Here is a 14,160-nt window from a genome sequence, read left to right as displayed (position 1 = left end):
GTCATGAGAGGACAAACCTCCACAGCATTAGGAAGTAATAGAACTTCCAGGGAATCCTGAAAACAGTGCTTGTTAGACCCCGCAGCTTTTACTGCAGGAATTTTATCTCCTGCGCTGAGACTAAGAAAACTGCCACTTTACCTCCAAGATAGAGTAGTGGGATATTAGAGCTGGCAAGGATCTCAGAGATTATACGGTCTAATCTCATCATTTGATAAATAAGGAGGCTTAAAGAGGTTAAATGAGTGGACTAACTAAAGGTGAAAGCTAGGGCAACAACTACATTTCCCGAATAACTTAGAATAACTTAATTTACCATGTATCGGGCATTATTCTTGGCACGGGGGCTTACAGAATTGAGTGTGAAACTGAGCTTTGTCCCTTGAAACTCAAGTTCTTGGGGGGGTGGAAAAAATAAAGAGATGTTTACAAGGCACTATGTTACGTACGTACTTCAATATCATGGAGTCAGAAACTCAATTCTACTTATTATCTCGGCCACTGTATGATCTTGGCAAGTTAGACTCTGATACTCATTTCCTTATCTGTTAAGTGAGGTGAATACTACTTATCTTAGATTTATAATGCTAATCAGTGTAGAAACTCAGTTAAAAGTTCTTTAAAATCTGTAAAGTTTAGCAAAATGTAAATGACTATTACTTCTATTTTTTACTTAATCAAAATGTACAGACACAATTGTGAGTATACTCCCTTATCTGTACCTACTCAATGTAGGAACAAGTGGATATAAATATTTTTCTTGGGACGGTTGTGCTAGACTTTTTTTTTTAATGGTTTCATCCTTGGTATATGGAAATTCCCAGGCCAGGGATTGAATCTGAGCCACAGCTATGACCTGGCTGCCACAGTTGGATTCTTAACCCACTGTGGTACAGCGGGAACTCCTTCATTAGGAGAATAATTAATGCTATTTACTAATACTATTCACTTATCTCTGCTAAAAGAGATAACAAAAGAAATAACTTTTACAAAAGTTATTCTTTCCTATTAAATAGAGAAATAGCAAATTCTTCTTTATAGAAAATCTACTTTTCATTTGCTTAGCTTAATTAAATCCTAATATATTTTTAAAGAATGATTTTTAACAATTTGTGGTATTTTAATAACAAAAATTCTTCTAAGGATAAAGGAATGTATCAGACAAACACTTGGCGGCCTAATGAATCTACATAATCTCTCCAGGGCAGGATTCACATGTAGTCATGGTGACAAGAGAGGTTCTGCTGTGGCTTAACTTCAGTAAATGGCAAAATTTAGCAAAACAGGAGCCCATCAGAGTGTAAAAGGGAAAAAGAGAGCAAGGAAGGAAATGGGGAATGGTTAAGGAAACAAGTTGCTTACTTCATAGTATGTCACAATTTACAATAGTGGCTTTTATTTTGTGTCTTTAATATAGCTGTATTATACACTAACATATAGACTTATTCTCCTCACATATGATCTGCATACATGCTGCAGAGCAGGAATTTTCATTCAGAAGGGCAAGGGCAAGCATCTCATTTGTCCAAGGATTTCCATATGCTGTCCCATCTGAGTCAAGAAAGTAAGAATTAGCATCTCAGTTTATAGATGTGAAAACTAAGCCTCAGAGGGATTAGGTAGTTTGCCCAAGGTCACATAGCTTTTTAATAGCTCTGGGATTCAAATTCAAATTTATCTACAGCTAGAGTCTTTTCCTGACCACGTTACATTCCTTATGATGAACAACATGATAAACCTAATTATAAGACTAGATGATTCATTTAATTAGTGTTTTAACTGAACACATGGTGTTTATGATTAAGATTGGTATTTCCAAGGATGAATGTGTTCCTTCCACTGAAAATCGTGGTCACTTCCTGGCAAGGGTTATTATTTTTCAGCTAACACAACTTAGTACAACCAACGTTTTTCTGAAGAGCAGTATTCTAACTGATATAGACAAGATGGTCTTTCAGAGATGAGACATTTTAATAACTTCAGTATATTATTTTTATTAAAATAACAAAATATTTCCCTGTAATTAAAAAAAACCTTCCCTTGATTTCTAGAAAAATTGAGGAATTCTACTAACTTTCATTATATAGACTACATGGCTTTATGAAGAAATCAAGTCATGACATCAACATAAATACCTTGACTTACAGAAGGACACACCTATCTAGCCAATCTTAGGATTCTCACCTATTCATAAAAAAGCTTTGCGGTGTCACAAGAAAAATCATTGAACTCAGAATCAGAATACCAGGTACTAGTCCTAGCCCTGTCACTCCCACTCTTTCTTTCTTGAAAAAAAAAATACATATATATTTTCCTCTTAAACCTCACTGTCCTTATCTGAAAACTGAAGGATCAAAATGCTGTTATTTCTGAGGGGTTTTTTTCCTCTGATATACCAAGATTTAAAAAAAAAAAAGAAAGACACTTTTGTGAAGATAGTAAGTTGGGTACATTCATGCAAAAACAGCTTTTTCCTATGGCATGCTTAGGCATATTAAAAATAAGAAATATATGCTATGAAACAGGAATAACTCAGAAAAACAGAAAAAATACCTTCCAAACAAATCAGATTTAGAATACAGGGTAGATTGGAGGATTTTATACTATATAATTAGATCAAGGGTTGCAATTGTGCAATAATTATGTCTGTTTTAATAGCTAGTTATGTCACCAAACCAAAATCGGGTCTGTTTGTCTGTCAGCAGGAAAGCTAATCTATTGACACCAGGTTGTGGTGATGGAAAAGGCAATGTTTATTTCAGGGTGACAAGCAAGGAGTCCAGGTAGTTAGTACTTAAAAGACCCAAACTCCCCAATGGCTTTCATAGAAAGGTTTTTAAAGACAGGGTGAGGGAGAGGATTGTGTGGGGTGTGTGATCAGTTCATGGACATTCTTTGGATTGATCAGTGGTGAGGTCGTTGGGACTCAGCCATGTCTATCTTGTGGTTCCAACACATCTGAGGTCTATGTGCTTGTGGGTAGCATACAGTTAACTTTTTCTACCTGGTAGGAGTTTCAGTATCTGCAAAACAGCTCAAAAGATGTGGCTAAGAATATTATCTAGAGCCCTTGAAATAAAGTTCCTTGACTTTATTTGATGGATAAACTATTATTTTGTCTTGCTTGACTGTTTTCCTTTGGTTATTTATTTTCTAACTTCTCTGATGAAATTTATTCTTTGGAACCCAGGGAACCCAGGGAAGGTATAGTTTTTCTAAAGTTTTTCTAAAATAAGAGGCAGGGGCATAGGCTAAGTGGGGTGGTGGTGTCTGTCCCAGGAAGGTCCCATAGGGTCCAGCTCTGTTGGAGTTACACTTTCCAATCTTCTAACTTTTCTAATGGACTTGGAAAATTGAGAGTGTGTGTGTGTACACTTTGACTAAATGTTATTAAAACTGTTGTGTCCCTAATTAATTAATAACATGAAGGAAAGACTAGCAAATTTTTGTTCTTTCATATTTAGTGTAATAGTGTTTAGTTTCAATTTAGTTGAATCCTCACATTAACTTTGTTTATTTTCACTGTTTTTAGCGATCTTACATATTCAAGGGCTTTTCATAGTAAATAATTCTAATAAGACCTATCCCTTATCATCTGATACTTAACAGACTTGATATTGAAATGAGTCATCACCTGGAAAATTGCATAAATACTAGAAGAAGGAAGGCTGAGGGGGTGAAGGAAGGAAGGGGAAAAAGACAAAGATACAGAAACAGAAGGTAGAAGTTTCAGAAAAAGAGGAGAAAAAAGGAGAGAAAGAAATGGAAGAAAATAAAGATAAGTGAAGGAAAGAGAATGAAGAAAGGAGAAAGAGGCATTAGTTGGCAAGAAGTTATGTCTAATCCAAAAGCAAAAATATCAGTCTCTAGAAACTTGTATATCCCAACCAGATGTCTATTTCCACTACAAGTTCTTGAGAATAATGCAGGTTAATAAAGAAGATAATACCCAAGGATAAAGAGGTTAATATCTAAAATGTATAAAGAGTTTCTACAACTCAACAGCAAAAAACCAAATAACCCAGTTTAAAAATGGACAATGGACTTGGGTAGAACTTCCTCCAAACAAAACATATTTACAGAGAAAGTACTATTTTGAAAAAAGTGAATTTTCTCCTCCAGTTCTCCCAGAGAAGCATATTCAAGGCAGAGAAAACAGGAAATCTTTAAAATTTTGTCTTAATTCAGTTGCTAACCAATCGATGCCAAATGTCAAGGCTGCAGTCCACTATCTGGGCACTTTACCTTTACCCAGAAATTCATCCCATCAAAAGATTTGTGATATGTGCCACTAAAGATCCACTATCTTGGGGAAAAAAATCTCCCACTCATAAACGTTGGTTTTATTTCACTAGAGATACTCTTCTGAAATAATTCTTTATTATATAAATCAGATATATAACATGCAGAGGGGGAAAGGCCAATTTTCCCATTGTATTTTAGATGACTTTTTGTCATTTTTTTCATCAACCTAAATCTGAACATATGGATTATCACATTAAATGGAAATGCTTTAGGTTTCAAATTCCTGGTGAGAAGTTTTGAGCACACTCTACCCTGTCTCTCCCATTGAGTGTGGTTATAAATCCTGGAAAAAAAAAAATGCATTGAGCAGCTATTTGAGAAAACTCTGAAAAAAAGAGTAGCAGGAAAATAAGGGAAGAAATGAACCTATAAACCACCAAACCAGCAGTGAACTTACCGCTTTTTTTCTTGTCCAGTTCCCTGGTCAGAGGTCAATGCATTGGAAATTTGGACGTTCGATGTGTTGGTATACTTTTATGTGATCTGTAAGTCCAGGGTCCCAGAGAAGGTGTTCCAAGAGATTCACTTTATTTCTGCCTCAATGAATGAACAAGGGAAACTTATGCTTAGAGGAAGTCGGTAATCTATTAGTTTTTCACTTTCTTTTCTCCAGCCCTAATTGTCCCAGGGTAGTGATTGCAACTTGTGGCAATGGGAGACTGCAGGAGCTGAAACTCTGAGAGAGGAGAAACTTCCCTGGATTGTGTTTTGGTGTCTGACAGTAATTTGAGGAATGCTCAGCCATTGTGTTTTATATATTTCTTCTGTTCCTTTCTATTTTTCTCCTTCTGGTATTCCCATTGCATGCATGTTATATGTTTTATAGTTGTCCCAGAGTCTTTGGATATTCAGTCTTTGTTCTATTTGTTTTTTGGTTTTCAAGGACTCTATTGATGTATCATCTAGCCTAAAGATCCTTTCTTTAGCCATGTCCAGTTTACCAAGAAGTCCACCAAAAACATTCCTAATTTCTGTTACAGTGTTTTTTTTTATATCTTACATTTCTTTTTGATGCTTTCTTATGCTGCCAAAACAGCCTCTGTCCCAACTAGTGCCAAATAGAAATGCAGAGACAGAGTTTTCGGTGAAGGAGAAATAAATAGCTGTATTGATTTGCAGGCAAAGAAGGTCATAGCATGTTAATGCCCTAAAGACTGTGCCCTCTCTTGGGAGAGATTAGGAAGTGGTTTTATAGTTTGGGGAGTGGAAAATAGGGCCACAGATAAGGATCAGGATAGATGCAAGCTTTCATTCATTCTTCTTCAAAGTTGGTGTTTAGTGGCCCCAGGACTGGTTCTGGTGGTCCTCCTCTCATGCTTTCATTTGTTGAGGGTTTTAGTTCTGCTGAAAGACTCAAAGATATTGGTATGTATATCCTTTGAGGAGAAACCAGGACTCTGCCCAAGATTGCACTGTTATTTCTTGACTACTCTTCCCTAGCCCCTGTATCCCCTCCCTTTCCTGATTAGCAAATGTTTGAACCTGCCCTTTGAAACTCAGGGAAGGTCATTGAGGATAAAGCTAAAAACAAGAAATGGGAGACACAGAAAGTCATGTGCCCAGAAGTCCCCTCGGCCAGGGACTCATCTCTCTGTTTACATAGCCCATCTGTTCTTTCATGTTGTTTACCCATTAATCTTTAGTATATTAATAATTGCTGTTTTAAATTCTTGTCTAATAATTCCAATATCCCTACCATGTCTGGTCTTGATGTTCTGTCTTCTCAAATTCCTTTTTTTTTTTTGTCTTTTTTAAAGTTTTGTTATTATATTATTTTTCTTGAAAGTCAGACGTTAATACTTGGTAAAAGGAACCACTGTAATTAGTCCTTAAATAATGCGGTGCTGAGGTGTGAGGGGAGGGGAAGCAAGCTATAGTCCTATGATTAGTTCTCAATTTTAGTTAGACCTTGCCTCTGGACTATGGAATTCACTCGTGTTTCTCAGGTGTTTTACTTCCTTTCTTAGATGGGACAGAGTGGCTGGAGTAGGCTGGATTAGGATATTTGAATATTTCCCTTCCTGGTCAGTTAGTCTCTGAGAATACCCCAGTAGGTTAGGTTTAGTTAATTAGTTTCTCCTGGGGGCAGGCCTTATTAAGAAGATCAGAGTGCTCTGGTGTATTTCAGAATGATTCTTTTCCCCCTCCTCCTGCCGGAAGCCTGAAGAGGTTTTTCTCTGTTGTGTAGCATGGGAACTGGGTTGTACTCCTGGAGGTAAATCCCACAATATGGGGAGATCCTCCTCTGATTAAGCCCCTCCTGAAGTTTTACCCTCTCAGAGTTGTCTTCAAGGAGCCTCCAGCAATTCATCAGTTACAGTTTTGGTTCTCTTACCCTGGCACTGGTTCCTGAGGCAGTTTCTGCTCCTGAGTCTCTGCTATGGTGAGTGACAAATCCCTTTATTCACCTGCCTCTATCTATAATCTTGAGGCCAGTCATTTGCCCTGTGTCTTCTCCTCTTTTTGGGATCTAAGAATTACTGACTTTTGTCAGCTTGTTTAGCTTGTTAGGGTGGAGTGATGATATCAGACTTCGGTTTGCTCAAAACCAGAAGCCACATATCCAGGGACTGATCATTATTTCTCTTGATTTTCCATTTTATACTTTAAAAACTTGCCTATGATGCTTAGTTGTTTGTGATGTTTAACCCTGCCAATAAAATGTACAAGAGGGATTCATTTGTTTGCTTTTCCTGTTTGTGATGGGCTTCATGAAAGGAAAATATATAAAATAATTCCAGTTAAAAAATAACTAAGGTTAATTTGCAAAAACATGAAAATCTTTACATGTAGGTATTATTAGCAATTTTTTTTGATAAACAACATATTTTTTTGATAAATAACAAAACACGCCACCCTGGCAACAAAATTCTAACAGCAGTTTTCACTTGAGGTTAACCTTTTTTAGAAGCACACCATTAATCATAACCTAAAGAATTATTTTTCAGGACTGAAAAAAACAAAAAAAAATTGGAGCTTGACTGGATACATGAAAAGCAATGAATTACTACAGTTTTAGGAATAATTTTGTAAAAGAATTGTGGGTTGGAGTAAAGAAGCAATGCCAGACTTACTTGGTTACAAACGTGCGTGTGTGAAATGAATGTCAGATTATATACTGTATACAAGAATGTAAACATAGCAGGGTTCTGGTTTTAATTCAACTCATTCTTCACTAAGGAATCGGTGAAATTCCTTGTTAGTGTGGCTCAGGGAGCTGAGAAAAAAATATTTTTTAATACTTTTTTCCCCCAGTTTTGAGGCCCTAGATGTAGGCTGGTCAGTTCCTGTTCTTGAGCAGGGGTGGATTAGGTCCACACGGCAACGCTTCCCTTATTGGGGCTGGGGCTCTCACAGTCAGGGAACACTATGCACTAACCCTAGTTGCCCCAGGGCCAGGTGCAAGACAACTACAGAAAGTTCCCATGTTCCTGAGTCCTGAAGTTATTCAGATTGCCCAAGGAGCCAGTGCAACCTAGCCAGCTGCACCCCATTTGCCATACATAAGCTGACCCCTATAACTCAGCATGCTGTTTGTCACCCCATTTGCAGAGACAACTCCCTGTGTCATCCTTCCTGGCAGCCTTCTCTTGTTTGGAGCTACGTAACAAAGAATTCTTTTCATCTTAGGGTCCCTGTATGCCCCACCATCAAAACAATCTTTAAATCTTATACAAAAGAAATTCTTAGGCTTTGAACTATTTACTCATCTGCCAACTATGCTCAGCATTTCATCTATATTCGTTGAAATATTTACTTCCTCTTTTCATCATTGAGGACAAACCCTATGATAAATATGTCAGTGTTTAATATTTAGGGTGAGCAAGGAGTTCAGGTGAAGAGTAGTAGGGGATAGGCTGAGAAATTTTGGAATAGAGAAAATGGAAAAGGACTCTGTTACATTTATGTCCAGAATTTTGACTTTATTTTGAAGATAACCAGGAGGCAATAAAGGGTTGTAAACAGACCCTAATTTGGGGAGAGATGAATGGAACATAAGCTGGCTTAGAGTTACCAGTGTGACAATGTTTACAAAAATTTTCCCCCCTTTTTTGTTTTCTTTCTAGCAGACTTGGAAGTTCAGTCTTCTGTCTCCTGATTTAATTCAGAGTAAAAAGACTGACAGTTCAGAAAGTTTATGCACCAGATATCCAGTCAGCTCTGGTAACTGAATTCTTGACTGCCAGTTTACTCTGGAGTTGTTGGAGGGAAAAATCTGATATGTTGATACGACAAAAAAGATCTAAAACAGTTGGCAGAAATGCAACAGAATACAATTGCCATGACAATGGAGAGATAGCAATTGACAGTGGGCTCAGACCTCAGAACTGTGAACTTTATTCTAGTGCTCAGCAGAGAGCAACATTTAACTAAAAGAGAAGCTTGTCAAGGTCCCCTGCCCTTAGTCTCCAGTTGATAGTATTGAGAACATCTTTGTTTCCTCAAGGTAAAAATGCATTTTCTTTGGCTTCCTATCAAATATAAACTTTAATGGCAACAAATGTTATGATGAAAGTCAAGATTAATATGTTTAAAATGGCAATAGTCCATTCTCTCAAGTATTTTCATCCCAAAGAAATATAATTCCAAAGACAAAGGATATATTGTTGACACAATTTCAAATTTGGGCTCATATTAAAACAAGAAACTATTCTTTAATTATACACCTTCCTTAAAATTGTACTCTAGGAGTTCCTCTTGCAACTTGGCAGTAGCAAACCCGACTACCATCCATAAGGATGGAGTTCAATCCCTGGCCCCACTCAATGGGTTAAGAATCCATCACTGCAGTGAGCTATGGTGGAGGTGGTGGAGGAGGCCCAGATCTGGTGTGGCTGTGGCTGTGGGTGTAGGCAGGCAGCTGTGGCTCCAATTTGACCTCTAGACTGGTAACTTCTATATGCCATGGGTACGGCCCTAATTTTTTTTTACTCTAATTAGACGATCAAATGACCAGGTGAATGGTTTTTGTTAATTTTGTAGTTATTTACTGAAGAAGCAAATTACCACACCTGAGTTTCTTGGCTAAGTGATATACTTTAGGAAAACTACAGAATTTTAGATATAATTCTCTTCATTTTGGTGTAGACTGACAGTTAAGTATTCTGTGACTTGGGTGCAAGTGTTACTGACACGGGTCCTTGGACTCTTTAATCAACAGAAATTGATAAGAGGCCAGATGAGGAATTTGGATAAGGCTTTGTTGGGACTTCTGCTGAAGCACAAGGGAGTGAAAACAAGTAACAGGTTTTCTTTATTGTTCCTTGAGGAAGGGAAAGCCGGTCCCTTAAGAGGGGTGAGAGTTGGGGTGGGTCAGAGGGTCAGGCTGGAGTGGTGGCTTAGGTGGTCTTGTACACAGATCATGGGCCAGGACCCTGCTTTTCTTCCCACACCTCAGGACTGGCAGTAGGTTTGTGACCTTTTATTTAATCTTATTGTTCAAAATTTCCCACCAATTACGTGCATGCACACAGTTATTCTTAGTTTCTTACAGTTTATTTGTATTCTGTTTTTTGAGGATATGTTTGTTCAGGTGCAAGCACTCCTGTAAAGGGTCTCATGTTCCAGGTCCCAGCCCATCTCAAAATAATGCATTAGCATTAGGGATGTTAGTAACTACTATGCATATTTAAGTCAGACACTGTGTTACAAAACGGAATTCTGAAATTTGCTTTGTTAAAAAGAAAGTGTGCCCGAAATGGCGTCACTTGTGCTAAACTCCACATCAGCATACCAAGATTTAATACCTAAGCTAATTGCAGTTTCAACTTCTTCCAAGAATGTAAGGTTAACTAGTCAGTCTGGAATTTCCTGGTCAGTGGAAGTAAGGTAAACTGCCTGATCAACCCCCTCCATTCCCTAAAGTAGGATGAAGTAATCCATTTTTTTTTTTCCTTGCCCCTGCCTTCTTCTGTCTGTAAGAGCTTTCCATTTTGTACAATTCCTCAGAATTGCTCTGACCCATTTAAATTAGACCCAAACATACGACTTGTTTATCCAAGGAAATGCAAGCAGCTGGGGAATGCATTACTTTAGAGTAGGAACTTAAAGTTGGTCAGCTCTTTGTGGCACGTGCTTAAAGTGACCTTGGATCAAGGTTAAAATTAAGCTTCATCAGGAGCTCCCGTCGTGGCTCAGTGGTTGAGGCCTTGACGGGCATCCATGAGGACACAGGTTTGATCCCTGGCCTTGCTTAGTGGGTTAAGGATCCAGCATTGCTGTGAGCTGTGGTGAAAGGTTGTAGATGCAGCTCAGATCCCATGTTGCTGAGGCCCTGGTGTAGGCTGGCAGCTATAGCTCCGATTGGACACCTAGCCTGGGAACCTCTATATGCCATGGATGTAGCCCTAAAAAGAGGCAAAAAAAAAAAATTAAGTTCTGTCGACTATAGTCCTTGAGTGACTACAATGGCTCATGCTGTAGAGCTAGCAAGGGTGAATGGTTAGTTTGTTGCAATAAACTTCTGAAATAATGAAGTTGTTTGTTACTTCCACGTAGCCATTTTGATCTTGACTGACAAAACAACTCTTCAATATGGTTTTGTTAAAGTAAGAGAAGCTATTAGGAGAAACAGCAGGAGAAAAAGTAAACATGACTATTTGAGGGGCATGAGAAAGGGAGCACATAGAAATCTTAAGAAAATTATAAAAAGAAAAATATAACACAAGTTCCAATAAAATAAACTGTTTCACTCCAACCTACTAAAATTAGCAGAAAGAAAGGGATCTGAAAACAAGGGAGCAGAGTAGGAAGCTGATGAAAAATACCCTGTCCATGGATTTCTAGAAGGTGACTAACAGATACATAGAATAAATTTGCAATAATTGTGTGATGGTGGCTATATGTTAAACATGTAGTTTCTGTGCAGGAAAAGAATAGAGCATTAGGATTTACAGGTGAGGTTAATGGGTTTATGAATAAAGTTTACTAAGGGATTTTACTTTTCTTTATGGAATTTAGATAATCAAACTAGTGTTTGGCATATTTGTATGTGGGTTTATTAAATTTATATAACATTTTAAAATGTAACTATGTAGTGCTTATCCTAAACTTCAGATATTCTCAGGCATGCTAGTGAAGGAAGATTTGGATCTTATGATCTGATATTTCATGAAATTAATCACTTGGAGAATTCATACAATGAATGCATTCAAGTGTTAGCAGTTTAACAAGAAAACTCACCTGAAGAGGATATTCACAGACAAAAGCCATATGTGTTTAAACATTAGATTAGATTGATTTCGCAAGCTGATTGTTGAGAAATCCTTAGGATCTGTGTCACAAATGAATGTACTTTTGTCATTAAGATGGCCTTCTTAATGAGTGATTTAGATAAACAAGGTAGCTGATTGATTTACTTAAGGGAAAATTGAGTACTTTGAAGGAATGAAAAAAATATGTAGAACTGACTCTTGGTTCTGACTTGAGAATAACAAAAATAAATATTTTAAAAAGTGTTTCAATTGAAGGGTATTTTATTTATTTTAATGGAGTATAGTTGACTTACAATGGTGTAATAGCAAAGTGAATCGGTCATACGTACAAATAGATCCATTTTTTTCTCATATAGAGGAAAACAGGTTTTACAAATTATTGAGCAGACTTTCCTATGCTTTAAGTAGGTTCTCATTAATCATTTATTTTATACAGTCGTGTGCATATGATATTCCCAACCTTCCAGTTTCTCTCCTCCTCCACCCCCACAACCCTGCAAATGTTTCACACATGGTAACCATAAGATTGATTTTGATATATTTAAATTTGTCTCTGTTTTTTGTTTTGTCTTTTTGTCTTTTAGGACGGTACCTGCAGCATATGGAGGCTCCCATGCTAGGGGTCCAATCGGAGTTGTAGCTGCCAGCCTATGCCAGAGCCACAGCAATGTGGGATCTGAGCCGTGTTTGCAACATACACCACAGCTCACAGCAACAACACCAGATCCTTAACCCACTGAGCAAGGCCAGGGAACCTGTGTCCTCATGGATGCTAGTCGGGTTTGTTAACCACTGAGCCATGATGGGAACTCCAAGTTTGTTTCTGCTTTATAAATAAGTTCGTTTGTGTCATTTTTTATTAGATTCCACAAATAAGTGATATTATATGGCATTTGTCTTTCTATTTCTGACTTACTTCACTCAGTTTGAGAGTCTCTAGGTCCATTGATGCTGCAAATGGCATTATTTTGTTCTTTATGGCTGAATAATCCTCCATTGTTTATATGTACCACCATCTTCTTTATCCATTCATCTGTTACAGGACATTTAGGTTACTTCCATGTCTTAGTTACTGTAAATAGTGCTGCAATAAAAATTGGGGTACATGTATCTTTTCAAATTAAAGTTTTCTTTGGATATATGCTCAGGAGTGTGACTGCTTGAATTACATGGTAGTTTTCTTAGTTTTTTAAGGAAACTCCATATGGTCTTCCATAGAGGTCGCACCAATTTACATTGCCACCAACAGTGTAGGGGGGTTCCCTTTTCTTGACACTCCCTGTAGCATTTACTGTTTGTAGACTTTTTGATGCTGGTCATTCTGACTGGTGTGAGGTAATACCTCGTTGTAGTTTTGATTGACATTTCTCTAATAATTAGTGATGTTGAGCATTTTTTCATGTGTTTTTCTTGGCGTCTGTCTGTCTTCTTTGGAGAAATATCTATTTATATCTTCTGCCCATTTTTTCTGATTGTTTTTGCTTTTTTGATATCCATAAGATGTTTATATATTGGAGATTATTCCCTTATTAGTCTCCTGGTTTGCAAAGATTTTCTCCCATTCTGCCAGTTGTCTTTTTGATTTTTTTTTTTTTTTTATCATTTCCTTTGCTGTGCAAAAGCTTTTAAGTTTAATTAGGTCCCATTGGTTTATCTTTGTTTTTATTTTCATTACTCTAGCAGATGGATCAAATAAGAGATTGCTGTGATTTGTGTCAAGGAGCATTCTGCTTATATTTTCTTCTAGCAGTATTATAGCATCTGGCCTTAGGGTTAGGTCCCTAATCCATTTTGAGTTTATTTTTGTGTATGGTGTTAGAGAATGTTCTAATTTCTTTTTTTTACATGTAGCCTTCCAGTTTTCTCAACACCACTTATTGAAAAGACTGTGTTTTCTCCACTGTATATTCTTGCCTTCTTTGTCATAGATGCTTGGGTTTATTTCTAGGCTTCTTGTCTTGTTCCACTTGTCTATATTTCTGTTGTTGTGCCAGTACCATGCGGTTTTTAATGACCTTCGGTTCATAGTATAGTCTAAAGTCAGGGAGCCTGATTCTTCCAGCTCCATATTGCTTTTTCAATACAGCTTTGGCTATTTTGGAATCTTTTGTGTTTCCATACAAATTTTAAAATATTTTATTATGGTTCTGTGAAGAATATCATTGGTAATTTTTTCAGGATTGCACTTAATCTGTAGATTGCCTTGGCTAGTATAGTCCTTTTGACAATATTAATTCTTCCAATCCAAGAGCACGGTGTATCTTTCCATCTGTGTGTGTCATTTTTGATTTCTTTCATAAGCATCTTATAGTTTTAAGACTACAGGTTTTTTGTCTCTTTAGGTAGGTTTATTCCTAGGTATTTTATTCTTTTTGATGTGATGATAAATGAAATTGTTTCCCTAATTTTTCATTCTAATCTCTACTTAATGGTATATAGAAATGTAATCCATTTTTGTATTAATTTTGTATCCTGCAACTTTACCAGATTAACTAATGAACTCTAACAGTTTTCTGGTAGTGTCCTAGGATTTTCTAAGTATAGTTCAACAAAACTTTGTATATTTAAAGATAAATTTGGAAAGATGAAAAGGCTCTAGGATCAGGTGACCATAGTTATCTATATATGCCCAACCAGGAGT

The 14,160-nt window shown here is 37.0% G+C and overlaps 1 protein-coding gene across 2 annotated transcripts in view; it reads left to right on the top strand.

Moving 5' to 3' along the window:
- Nucleotides 1-14,160, top strand: part of LOC110255407 (uncharacterized) — a 689,852-nt gene that overhangs the window by 599,307 nt on the left and 76,385 nt on the right. Inside the window, exon 1 of one of the 2 annotated variants that reach the window (XR_002335552.2) lies at nt 6,469-6,688. The exons of the other annotated variant lie outside the window; for it this stretch is intronic. The gene's annotated coding sequence lies outside the window, so the exon portion shown is untranslated. Of the gene's footprint in view, nt 1-6,468; nt 6,689-14,160 lie in introns of those variants that run through there. 2 annotated transcript variants of the gene reach the window in all.

Source organism: Sus scrofa, chromosome 9 (assembly GCF_054392235.1).
Source record: "Sus scrofa isolate SSC_HxYL_T2T_F1_AM1 chromosome 9, Sscrofa_HxYL_maternal_Yorkshire_Landrace_v2.0, whole genome shotgun sequence".
Taxonomy (NCBI): domain Eukaryota; kingdom Metazoa; phylum Chordata; class Mammalia; order Artiodactyla; family Suidae; genus Sus; species Sus scrofa.
The sequence above is the reverse complement of the archived record's forward strand: the minus strand, read 5'-3'. Positions and strand labels throughout refer to the sequence as shown.